Here is a 14,175-nt window from a genome sequence, read left to right on the forward strand (position 1 = left end):
TTGGATGTTCAGATGTGCAAAATAAATAAATTAATTAAAATTATGAGTTTTTCACTAGGAGATGTGGAACCCACGAGCCACGAGGGTAGCAAATATTATCCTTAAAAATCCTTCGTGTTCCCAGGACATATGGAACCCACGACTGGTTTTCTTCCTGGTTTCCTTTCTAATCATCAACAGCTCCTTGTATTATGGTAGGGTTATGCCTAAACCCTAGTTTTTTTTTTTATAATTTATAACCCGAAGAAACTGGTACCTGGCACTAAGACTCGGTTGCACTGGCTCAGCCTGTCATACCTATGGTCGTCATGTCGGCAGCGTAAAACTTCGAAGCTAGGACCCCTTCCCTCGAGGCTTATGATACGCATTGGCTTGCGCAGAGGAGCGACACCCATGTGAATCGAACCTTGACTGCCCTTCTATCAGCCAAGGCCCCACCCCACTACGCTAACCCCCTTTGTGCATAAATAAATAAAAGAAACAGTCTAATTACAAATGTAGGCAGGATTTTATAAGGCCTCCAAAATTCATTGCATATGTGATACTTTCTCAAGTCATAAAATCATATTTTTTATTGAAATAACATAATTCAAAAATTCGATCCTATTTTGATCATGTTGAATCAATCTCTGCCGTCTATATGGATCAAAATAACCTGCGCCATGATTATCTAGAGGCATTTGTACACATGTTTATGCAATCGTTGTCCCAATATTTGGTACTAATAAAATATACAGTAATATCGGAGTAGAAACCGCTTTTTTCAGGTTTTTTATCTTTAAGATTAGATGCAAATGCGTGATCTACGTGACTTGTTTAGCAAAAACGAGTTTTGAACCATGTGATTGTGACATGAATGTAGGTTTCTCAAAGGTTTTAAAAAATCAACACTCACAATGTACCAAAACTTCATGATTTAAAAAAGTAGTGTTGTGTAGTGTTGATCCAACAGGGGCTCAGCTTGCCTAGCAGGAGCAGTTGGTGCAAGTTACCTTGTGTTGGGAAGTAGCAAGTTCGAACCCCAAATGATATCTGTATAACTGGTAAGGGTCTGCCTAACCCCAGCTTTCTCTGTCAAAAAAAAACAGTCTGCTTGTTTGGTAGGAGCCATTTAGTGCACGTCACCTTGTGTTGGCACGGTTGTAAGTTCAAATCCCAATGGCATGATTTATAACTGGTGGGGGGCTGCCTAACCCCAGCTTGCCTATGAAAAAAAAAGAGTAGTGTTGTTGAAAAAACGTGATGTAATGTCCAATCTTTAACAGAAACCATGATGAATACCTTGCAAGAGTTTCATACCCTTATTTTCTTCTAGAACAAGGGAAATACCTGAATCATGTGACTGCATGTAAAACTCTTGAAGTCTCAAAATGGTAGGTTGGTATCACAATAGAATATATATATATATATTCCGACCCCATAAATGTGTTGGGCGTAGTCGATTTATGAGGAATCCACACCTGGATCATGTGTTTTCAATAAAAAAAATGATATTTGAAGCCTCAAAAGTTTATAAAGGTTTCGGACGTTTATTTTTTGAACCTTATAAAAACCCACCCCCATATGTCATATGTTGGAATCGAACGCTTAAAGAGCTGATCCCTATAAAATCAAGTACATAGATCACATGGTCAGAATTTAAAAATAAAATGAAACAACCTAAAAAAACCAACAAACAAGTATCACAAGCACCTTCTCTCTCTCTCTCTCTCTCTCTCTCTCTCTCTATATATATATATATATATATATATATATATATATATATATATATATATATATATATATATATATATATATATATATATAAGAAAATGGTAGGTGTATGACCTTTTTGTGCCTACCGGGTACCTACTGAGCTTGGATAGGACTTCTCAGGTTGTTTTTTAAAAATCTGACCCTACAGATCATGATCGTTTTACTAGGAAATCACACTTGGATAATGTTTTTTTGAGAAAAAAATGATTTTTAAGTATTGATTATGTTTTGAAATTCTAGACCGTTGCTTTTTTAATTTTATAAAAACCTAACTTGGTGTTGGAATCTAATGATCTAAAAGTAGATTCCCACAAAATCAAGCATGTAGATCATATCTGTATCGTCAGATTTTAGAAAAAACAAAAACAATCTTTCCATGCCTGGATAAGCACGCTGTAGGCACAAAAAAGCGTCAGGGACCTACCCTTTAATCTCTCTCTCTCTCTCTATATATATATATATAGAGAGAGAGAAAGAGAGATAGATAGAGAGAGAGAGAGAGAAAATGTCCTCCTTGGGTTTCGAACCATTATAGTCTCATGTCAACTGATACCATGATTGCGCTAACTAAGAAAGCAGAACCCTTTATGAGCAGTTTCATACCTTCATTAGTATTGAATATTGACCCTTTATTTTTACCAAGACGTACCAGCCCCAGGTAGGTACATGACGAGCCTAGTGAAACGGGCTTCAGTGTTGATTCAATAGAGTCAGTAAGGACTTGGCCTGGTTGAAGGAAAGGTGTTGGTGATTGCAGCACCAGTTAAAGGATTTCCTCTAAAAAGTAGAGCTGCCTCAATAGTGTATGTATGAATTTGTTTTGAGAGGATTATCTACCGCTCTTCCAAAATCAACTATCTGTCTTTTTTATTATATGTTCTTTGTCATTATATGGGAGTTGTTAAACAAGTAGTCCAGTTTCCCACATGGTTATGTTGGGCTATCTGTCACATCCAAAAGTACGTTGGTTTTTTTTTTTTTTTTATGCCAAAAACTCTTGCCGAGAACCGGGTCACTTAAAGGCTTGTTTGATGCGGTGTTTCCTGCACGGCCGCTTGGAACGCCCTATTGGACAAACAGGAGATGCGAGGCGGATGCACAAAACGCATCCACCACATCCTTTTTAACGTGGTGTTTCTGTCCCACCCCCCTGTTATTTTCATAGCAGAGATGGAAAGAACGTTAAAAAGAAAAGTTAGGCCCGACTCTTTCCCCCAATGCTCTGACTCTGCCAGGCATCGAGGCCATTGGCGAGAGGCCGGCAGCAAGGCCACTGGTAACAAGTGGCCAATGGTCCCACGGTTGGGCTGGACGATGAGGGCCTTCTCCTTCTCCTTCTTGATAAGCAGGGGAAGTGGCTGACAGAGCGATCTCGTTGCAGAAGTGGGTGCTGACGGCTCCACAGTAGGTGCCAATTAAGTGGGGGTGGTGCTCCGGCACCAGGCCCGTTATAGACGGCAACATGGAGACGGTGTAGCTGCTCGCATCCGCCAGCTCGACGAAGGACTTATGGGCTTTGGCCATCCTCAGCTTGGGACCGCCCACCAGCACCGGCTTCACCACCATGTTCAGGAACTCCGTCACCGCCTCCACCATTACCTCCAGCCCCAGCTGGTTGCTCGGCCTGTTCCCATCCAAGTCGGTGTGTGTCCAGCCCAACATACTCTACCCTTGATCGTTTTTTTTATTTTTAGGTTTTTATCAGAAATTAGGATTTGATATTTTTTATAGTTAATTTGATTTAATAGGATTTGATATTTTTATGATAATGTAATATGACATTTTTTAGTTTCAAATTTTAAACATTTTTTTGTTTTAAATCCAATCCAATCCAATCCTACATTTTTTAGTTTTAAATCCAATCCAATCCAAGATTTTAGTTTCAAAACATCGAAAAATGGTTTCCTTACTTGTTTTACTGTTTTTTTTTCATATTTGGATTCAATTCAAGATCCATATCTAAGGTTAAAATACATAATAAACTTGTTGGATAATAATGGGTCGATGGAGTCGTACTATCCAAAGCAAAGTTATTTGACCCATTGTCCATGCGTGTCTGTGTAGTCCGCCCACAGCGTAAAACAAATGTTGGACTTTAGAACACAACTTTTGTGTATTGTTGAAACAAACATTGAACTTGGTACGAGTGTTTTGTCTCTTTTGTTCTTGGGTTCCATAATTTCGTGGACAAGCCATCACACAAACCCTAATTAACTCGTCTCCCTGCAAATAAATCTCAGGTGGGGTCACTGACACTCAAGCCTTTACAGAGCCCTGTTAATTCTTAAATACACATGTTTTACAGGCATCAATACACATCAGGCATGTGGCTGGTAGGAGCCGTCAGTGCATGCCTCCTTGTGGTGGGACTTTGCAGGTTCAAACCCCAGTGATACTTTGATTAATTACTGGTGACAGAAATTTGTTAGGAAAGTTTTAAATTATTAATGGTTACTACCAAAAGTGTTTTGAAAAAGTTTAGTCCCATATCTAAGAGAGAAAAGTTTTTCAAGAGGTTTAAATAGAGAGTTTGTAATCTATTCTTTACTTTGGTAAGCCTTGAGTATTTAGGTGGATTGCGGACGTTGTTGCGCATCGTGCAGCAACGGACGCGCCGTTCGCGCACATGCACGCAAGGGCGCTTGAGGCGCAATGTGGCGTTTTGATGGCGCACTTTGCACGCTCGCAGCGGTGCGAGGTGCATATGAGGCGCAAATATCCATTTTGATTTTTCGGTTTTGAGACATCTGGCCGTTTGAAAGGTTTTAATAGCATTTATATTGAGTTTAAGGCGCTTTGTGACTGTTGGACGGTTTTGGAGGCCTTTGATTGACAATCAAAGGTGGGTGACCGTTCATGTACCTTTCATCCTATTTTCAAACTGTCAGATTTATGACCTTTAATCTCATTTATCGCAAAACGTTTTGGCCTCTCTAAAAGGTTATAAATATCTTCTATTTTCGTCTTTTGGATATCAGAATTTCTGACTCTCCAGTTTTCTCCTTTTCTTTCTTCTCGGTTTGGCTTGCAGAGTTCATGTGTGGGAGAGGTCATCTGTTCTTGCGAAGCAGTGACTCTCTTGAGGTTCAAGCCTAGTTGTATCCTAGGAACTCAGTCGTAACAAAACCCTTTTTCGCATCTTCGGAATTTCCGGAGTGGGGCGATTGAAGTTCTAAAGATAGCGATCTTAAGAACGTGCCTCTAGGCTTGAATTCTCTCTTCTGAAATCATGTTTTCACTAGGTTGGTATAACAATTTTAGAACTTCAATTATGGCCTCTGGTTCGACATCCAACTCCATCAATCTGCTTAGCCGTGACCTTGAAAAACTTGATCGATTTGATGGGTCAAACTTCAAGCGGTGGCAATCAAAGGTATCTTTCTTGCTATCCGAACTGCATATCGACTATGTCCTCAAAAAGTCTTGTCCCACTATCGTTGCTGGAGAAGTTGAGACAGAAGAACAAAAGAAAGAGCGAGAGAAGTGGCATACTGACAACTACAGATGCAAAGGGCATATCCTGAACACTTTAGCCGATTCACTCTTTGACCTGTATTCACCATTGGAGTCGGCTGGAGAGTTATGGAATGCTCTCGAGATCAAGTACAATGCAGAAGATGCTGGTAACAAAAGGTTTATAGTAGATCAGTATGTTAATTTTTCTATTGTTGATGATAAGCCTATACTTGCTCAAATTCATGAGATGCAAATACTGGCCTATAAGATCAAAGGAGAAGGTATGTATCTTGATGATGACTTCTAAGTTGTTGTCATCATTGGGAAGTTGTCGGATTCCTGGAAAGAATATTGGAATCACCTAAAACATAAAAATGAGAAAATCACTTTAGATGGCCTTCTTAAGGACATCCGAATTGAGGAAGAGACTCGTCTTCGTGACAAAAAGAATTCGAGTCCTAAAGAAGGTTATCCTAAAGTGAATTTTGTTAGTAACAAGGGTGGCAAAATCATGAAAACCCAGAAAATCAAAAAGAATTTTGTGAAAGGGAAAAAGCCAACTGATAAAAAAGAAAATTAGTTGCTATGTTTGTGGCAAGTTTGGCCATTTTGCTAGAGAATGTAGAGAACGGAAGAGGACTGGTCCTAAGCCAAATGAGTCAGAGGAGAGGCTTGTTGCTGTAATCTCTGAAACCTTTATGGTGGCTGCAAATAAGGACTGGTACCTGGATACTGGAAGCACTGTTCATGTGGCAAACGACAGGAACTTGTTCAAGTCGTATGAAGTAGTGGGGGAGGGATGCAATCTCTTTATGGGAAACTCTTCCTCAACTAAAGTGCTGGGAAAAAGGAGTGTGGAAATTAAGTTCACCTCCGGGAAAATCCTAACACTTGAGAATGTCCACTATGCTCCAGAAGTTCGGAAAAAATTAATCTCTGCAGATCTTCTGTCATGAAATGGTTTTAAGATTGTTATTGAGTCTGGGATTGTAACTGTGACCGAAGGGAAAATCTTTGTAGGAAAAGGGTTTGCCACTGGTGGTATGTTCAAGATGAGCATAAATGAAGCTACTACTTCTGTTTATATGGTTGACTCTTATTTTCTTTGGCATTCAAGATTAGGACATATAAATTCTCGTTGCATTCATAATATGAATAACTTTGGTCTTCTTCCGTGTCATGTGAAAATAGAACATAAACATAAGTGTGAGACAAGCATTCAAACTAAGCTAACTAGACTCCCGTTTCCTAGTGTAGAAAAGAATTATAAATTGCTTGAATTAGTGCATTCTGATGTGTGTACGATGGATAATGTTTTGAGTCGTGGTGGCAATAGGTACTTTATTACCTTTATAGATGATTACTCAAAATTTTGTTATGTTTATTTGTTGAAACATAAATCTGAAGCATTTTCCAAATTTCTTCTTTATCTAGCTGAAGTACAAAATAGGTTTAAAACAAAGATTGTACATTTAAGAACAGATAGAGGAGGTGAATACTTAGGTGGAGAATTTGATAAATTCTGTTAAGATAATGGTATTATTCATCAAACGTCAGCTCCTAGAACTCCTGAACAGAATGGAGTAGCAGAAAGGAAAAACAGAACACTTGTAGAAATGATGAATGCTATGCTTCTTAATACGAGTTTGCATTCCAACTTATGGGGAGAAGCTATACTTTCTGCTTGTTATATTCTTAATCGAGTTCCTTATTCCAAATCTGATAAATCACCTTATGAATTGTGTTTTGGTAAGAAACCTAATCTTAGTTATTTTCGTGTTTGGGGTTGTTTAGCATATGTTAAAATTCCAGAAAATAAAAGGAAGAAGGTTGGACCTAAAGCATTTAAATGTGCATTTGTTGGGTATGCTGAACATAGTAAAGCATATAGATTTTTGGACATTGTTAATGATGTTATTGTAGAATCTAGAGATGCATCTTTCATAGAACATAAAAATGCATTTGATTCTCTTCTTGATGGCAGCCGGATTATAGTAGATGAACTTCCTGTAAATGACATGATTGAATATTCTAATGAATGTGTTGATGAACCAGAAACTGAAGTTAGACTCAGTAAACGCATTAGAAAACCAACTAATTTTGGTTCTGACTTTTATACATTTCTAATTGAGAATGATTCTGTGTCTTTTCAAGAGGCTATGTCTTCTCAAGATGCTGCCTTTTGGAGAGAAGCTATTAATGATGAAATAGAATCAATTATGTCTAATAATGTTTGGAAATTAGTGGATTTACCTATTGGTTGCAAAACTATTGGCTGCAAATGGATTTTCAAAAAGAAATTAAAAGCTGATGGTACAATCGATAAATTTAAAGCACGTTTGGTTGCAAAAGGCTTTAAACAAAAAGAAGGTATTGATTATTTTGATACTTTTGCTCCTGTAACCAGAATATCTACTATTAGAATTCTGATTGCCATGGCCGCCATATATAAGCTTCAAATCCATCAAATGGATGTGAAAACGGCCTTTTTGAATGGAGAATTAGATGAAGAGATATATATGGAGCAACCTGAAGGTTTTGTAGTGCTAGGGCAAGAGCGCAAAGTTTGCAAACTTGAGAAATCCTTATATGGATTAAAGCAAGCCCCTAAGCAATGGCATGAAAAATTTGATAGTTCTTTGGTGCATAATGGTTTTAAAATTCATGATGCGGACAAATGTGTCTACAGTAAAGTAGATAGTGGCTCAATTATTATTATTTGTTTATATGTTGATGATATGCTTATTTTGGGTAACAATAGTGAATGCATAAATCAAACAAAAAGATTTTATCTTCCTTGTTTTGTATGAAAGACTTGGGTGTTGCAGATGTTATTTTAGGAATCAAAATAATAAGAAATAAAAATGACATTATATTATGTCAATCACACTATATTGAGAAAATTCTTACAAAGTATGGATATCTTAATAGTTCACCAGCATGCACCCCATATGATCCAAATATGAAATTGACTCCTAATGATGGTGTTAGTGTTCAACAATTAAAATATGCCAGTGTTGTAGGTAGCCTTATGTATGCAATGAACTGCACAAGGCCTGACATTGCCTATGCAATGAGTAAAGTGTGTAGATACACTAATAATCCTGGTCATCAACACTAGAATGCAGTGAACAGGATTCTTAGATATCTAAAACATACTTTAGACTATGGAATTCACTATACCGAGTTTCCTGCTATTATTGAAGGGTATAGTGATGCAAGTTGGAATACTGACTTTGAAGATTCTAAGTCTACGAGTGGTTGGGTTTTTACCCTTGGAGGAGGAGCAGTTGCATGGGGGTCTAAGAAACAGACCTGTATAACTCATTCTACAATGGAATCTGAGTTTATTGCTTTGGCATCTGCTTGTAGAGAAGCTGAATGGCTTAAGAATATGCTAGTGGATATTCCACTAGGTGAGAAGCCTATACCTACTATTTCAATATTTTGTGATAGCCAATCAGCTATATGTAAAGCAGGTAATATGAAATACAATGGGAAGTCTAGACATATTAGTCTAAGACACAGTTTTATAAGACAAATGATTGATGACAATATTATTTCATTGAAATATGTGAAGTCATGTCAAAATTTGGCAGACCCATTTACGAAAGGCCTTTCGAGAGATGTCATCAATAAAACATCGAGGGGAATGAGAATTAAGCCAATTAAGTCATCACCTAAGGATACCCAACCTAGAGCGTTGGAGATCCCCCATGCATAGGTTCAATGGGAAATGAATTGGTGAATGACAGATATTGAGCATATTTATGTAAGCCCATTACTAATGTGTGCTCATGAGCTGTAACTAATATGAGGGTTGAGCTAATAGCTCTTAATGAGTTTGTAGGCCTTAAGGCTAAGGTGTGTGTTATAGTACACCTAGACAAACTCACCTATATGAGTGTAGAAATGTGAGCCGTTTCTTATGAGAATTGGCAATTCTCTAGAGCACTCATGAATCCAGGAAAGCACAAGGCTCTAAATGTGCCAACATGAAATCCACACAATCGAACTTTTGGAAACCGATGTATGATTGAAAACTCCGCTAACAATACAAGGAGCTAAGTTCAAGGTAAGTCCACTTAGCACCTTAGTTAATTTAGGTTTTCTTTCAAATAGTGGGGGTTCAAGTCATGCAGACACTCTCACTAATGCATAAGTTTCTATGCAAGCCAAATATATTTTAAAACTAGTGGGGGGTTGTTAGGAAAGTTTTAAATTATTAATGGTTACTACCAAAAGTGTTTTGAAAAAGTTTAGTCCCATATCTAAGAGAGAAAAGTTTTTCAAGAGGTTTAAATAGAGAGTTTGTAATCTATTCTTTACTTTGGTAAGCCTTGAGTATTTAGGTGGATTGCGGACGTTGTTGCGCATCGTGCAGCAACGGACGCGCCGTTCGCGCACACGCGCGCGTGTGTGCGCAAGGGCGCTTGAGGCGCAATGTGGCGTTTTGATGGCGCACTTCGCACGCTCGCAGTGGTGCGAGGTGCATATGAGGCGCAAATATCCATTTTGATTTTTCGATTTTGAGACATTTGGCCGTTTGAAAGGTTTTAATAGCATTTATATTGAGTTTAAGGCGCTTTGTGACTGTTGGACGGTTTTGGAGGCCTTTGATTGACAATCAAAGGTGGGTGACCGTTCAGGTACCTTTCATCCTATTTTCAAACTGTCAGATTTATGACCTTTAATCTCATTTATCGCAAAACGTTTTGGCCTCTCTAAAAGGTTATAAATATCTTCTATTTTCGTCTTTTGGATATCAGAATTTCTGACTCTCTAGGTTTCTCCTTTTCTTTCTTCTCGGTTTGGCTTGCAGAGTTCATGTGTGGGAGAGGTCATCTGTTCTTGCGAAGCAGTGACTCTCTTGAGGTTCAAGCCTAGTTGTATCCTGGGAACTCAGTCGTAACAAAACCCTTTTTCGCATCTTCGGAATTTCTGGAGTGGGGCAATTGAAGTTCTAAAGATAGTGATCTTAAGAACGTGCCTCTAGGCTTGAATTCTCTCTTCTGAAATCCTGTTTTCACTAGGTTGGTATAACAAAATTTAGTAACGTTTTCAATGCTTAATAAATCTCTTCATGAACAAGTCCTTCCATACTCGAATTTTGGTGAAATTCGACAACTTCATGTTGAATGGGGGATAATCTAATTGGAGCTCCTTAAAAAAAACATTGCGGCCTTATGCCTGCCAAAAATCATGTAGATGAACATGGTAGCATTAGTCTAAAGGGATACCATTAGATCAAACCGCTGTGTGTGTGTGTGTGTGTGCACGCTCGCTTCAGCTTGATGCTTAACTTTCCAAACCTTTGATATAGGTTTATTGGGATCCCTGGAATTTACTACGTGATCCTGTGAAGAATCGCAGGAAGTGTTGAGAATATCCCTTGTCATGATAAATTCTGATCCAAACAACTGCTTGTAGCCAGAAGATTTTGCTTAAATTTATTATAAAGAGAGTGTCGTCATTCATGTACATAAGATAACATTGCACATGTTAACCCCATGTTTTGGTTGCTGTAATTACATAATGAATACAACATTACAATATCAAGATACAAACTCATAAATAATAGACTAGTTTTCAGCTAAAGATTGACGTAAATTTGTCACCTTCAGAGCCATCAAAATAAATTTTCCAGTTGTACACTTTCACGTTTAAATTTGAGACTTCAAGTATTCTCCTCAATTTCATTGCATGGTCCTTGTCCTGTGCTAACAGCAGTGCAAACCCACCACCACCAGCACCAACAAGCTTATGGCCGCAGCAGAATTTTTCAGCCAACGTGAAGAGGTTATCCACTTCAATATTACTGCAGTAGGGGTCTAGCTCCTGATGCAGTCTCCAGGCCTCCAACATTATAGCTGCCAATTCGTCTATGTACCATTCATCAATGCTTCTTGGCTGATCTTTGCAAGTTCAGCAAGACGCTTGATGCTAGATATCAAAAGGCTATCGCGTTGGAGATATCGAGTGACTACCTTTTGCAGAACTTGTTTAGCTAGTCTGACCTGCTCAAGGGACCATAGTAAATTATGGAGATAAGGAACAGTGAAAATCTTTTGCTGTTTAGGATCATGCGAGATCACACAATTTAATGTAGTAAAAAGGGCATGGAAATCCATGCAAACAAATTTTTGAAAATTGATTTTTACAAATAGAAGAATGACACGTTGGGAAATAAAAGTATATAAATGCAAACTAAAAGTATCCAACACTACAAGCCACTGTACAGGAATCTCTTCTACAAATAGTAGACATTTTCAAAAAATTTGACAGGCTAATTCATTGTTACAAGCTATTCAACAGGCAAGAAAAGGGAGAAAACGACAGTAATCATGCCTATATAAAGTTTTTAATGTCTACTTTAAACCAAAATGGTTCCAGGCAAGAAAAGGTCCTCTCTCTCTCTCTCTCTCTCTCTCTCTCTCTCTCTCTCTCTCTCTCTCCTTTTAACTAACATTTGCATGGTTACCTGCTCTGTTGAGATTATACATGATTTTTCATCATCACAAATGGTTAGTCCTAGAATTTACTTTAATCGACTTGGTAGCCAAGCAACTCTGTAAAAGAATGTAAAAACATGCTACAAGTGAAAGTATCAAAAGAACTAAATTACTTGACCAATAGACGCTGCTCCAACTCCTCTACTAAATGAGATGATGCAGCCAGTGGTATCACATGTAGCTTCAATGGCTTCCCTGGGAAACTTGTACATTTGATACCACTACCAGGATATAAGCCGCCTATCTGATCCTGCCAACCTCCACCTGTGCCCATGAGCTGCTCTAGAACAAGAACAAGTCTTGCAACATTTTCATTGCTCGCATCTTCATTCATTAATTGGAGAAGACCTTTGACAACAGCTGCTGCTAATATACTTGAAGTCCCTAAACCACTGCCACGAGGGACACTAGCCCAAGTAGTAATTCTGAGTCCTGCTGACATGAGGTCACTTCGAGTAAAACCAGTCACAAGCATTGCAGATTTCACGAGACGAAAAGGATCTTCCTTGTCAAATTTTTTCATATTTTTGGTGTTCTTGTTGAAAATATTTGGCAAAAATAGATAAATTTAAAAATAAATGATATATATATATATATATATATATATATATATATATATATATATATATATATATTCACAAAAAATAACAGTTAAAACCCCTGATAGAAACGTGATGTTTACATTTTTAATGAAAATATCGTGATATTTTGGAGTATAAAAGTCGGCATTTGCATTTTGAAAATATGCTGGACTTGTCATCCCTATTCCCTATCTTCATACCTCTCATTGGAATTTCATTGATGCAAGCTATTTTGATCAAATTGGACCCTAACATATGTGATCTACATCATTGATTTAGTGAAGTTCATGGCGATTTAACTGTTGACAAAATAAAAAAATTTGTAATTTAAAAATACATATTTTTTTGTTGAAAAAATACAATCAATCACGCTGAATCCATCTATAGATTTGATCAAAACAACCTGGATCATAAGATTTAAGAGGGGTACGAAGATGAGGGATGACATAAGGGATGAAGGGAACTGAAATGTTCGTCATCTACTTTGGACATGCCAACTTCTGAAAACTTCTTTGTTTTTTTTTAAAGGCAAGTTTGGGTTAGGCCTACCCCCACCAGTTATTCAATATACCACTGGGGTTTGAACCTGCAACGTCCCACCACAAGGAGACGTGCACTGACAGCTCCTACCAACCACACGGAGCCCCGTTCTTAATAAATGATTGGATTCCACTCCCCCACTAAAGGAAGCACGATCCATCTTGATCATACTTAAGAGTAAGAATCAATTGAAGGAAAACAAAAGGACTTACATCATAATCAGATCTAACCAGACCCATTTTACTTTTCCCAAACGAAAATCAGTGGCTTTTACCCATATTTAGCTGATTCCATATCATATAGAGACTCGGATCATAACCAGATCCCACAAAATCACTGAGATCCAATTTAGATACAAATCTAGAATTGGACCCATTCTCAAAGTTTGTATCAGGTGACATGCCAAATCACTTATCCTCGGCGTTTTATTATCCTCGCCATCCATTTGCATTCATGTCATCCATCATGCAAATAGCAATAAACTTGGGGGACCCAGGTTTGGTTAGGATGCATGTAAAATCAGATCCAAACTTGATTTGAGATTATGGTACCGGATTTGGACTCGAGCATAAGCAGACTCACCATAAGAGAAACCATACCTGGATCTTATAAGGATTAAATGAACCCCGACTATTTTTTATCGTTTTTACATTGAAAATATGTGGTTCTTACTTGGAACTTGGGTCAGTCCTGGGTCTGGTAAGAAATTTCACAAACCATACCCGGCTCCATATTTTATAGGACCCTTCAGGTCCGACCCAGACTCTAATCGGGTCTTCTTATTTATCACCAAACCCTGACCCTATAAGGTTTCATACGTGTCGGGTCTGGGTCAAACCCGACCCATTGACACCTCTACCCACAAGGTTCGAACCGGCACAGCTATTTCACCAAATCTAAAATTGTTTAGTCAGATTTGGCAACATCAGCAACTCCCAAATAATTTTCGGATTCAGGTTCAGCACAGAGTTTTGGATCTGAAACCAAATCTAAACATGAATCTAATTACATATCCCCATTAGCTATTTCAAACTAATCGGACCTGGACCCAGTCTAAGAGAGTCAAATACCAAACCCAAAGCATCATATCCATAAAGGGAAACCGTTCCTTACTTAGATATCATGAACGTAAAAAGCATCTCAGTTAGTTCGCTTCCACGTTTTAAGTTATCTGAATGTATCCTGAAAACCTCCCCATACTTTCTATTAATTCTGAAAATGCTTCCTTGCTGCGATGCTCAATTGAAAGCCTTGATGCTTAGGTATGATATTTTTCATTCGCTTCGTTTTCCACCAAAAAATCTACATCTTCATGTTGAGATTGCCGTGAG

This window comes from Nuphar pumila, chromosome 6, assembly GCF_984573655.1.
Source record: "Nuphar pumila chromosome 6, dmNupPumi1.hap1.1, whole genome shotgun sequence".
In the NCBI taxonomy this organism is placed as follows: Eukaryota; Viridiplantae; Streptophyta; class Magnoliopsida; order Nymphaeales; family Nymphaeaceae; genus Nuphar; species Nuphar pumila.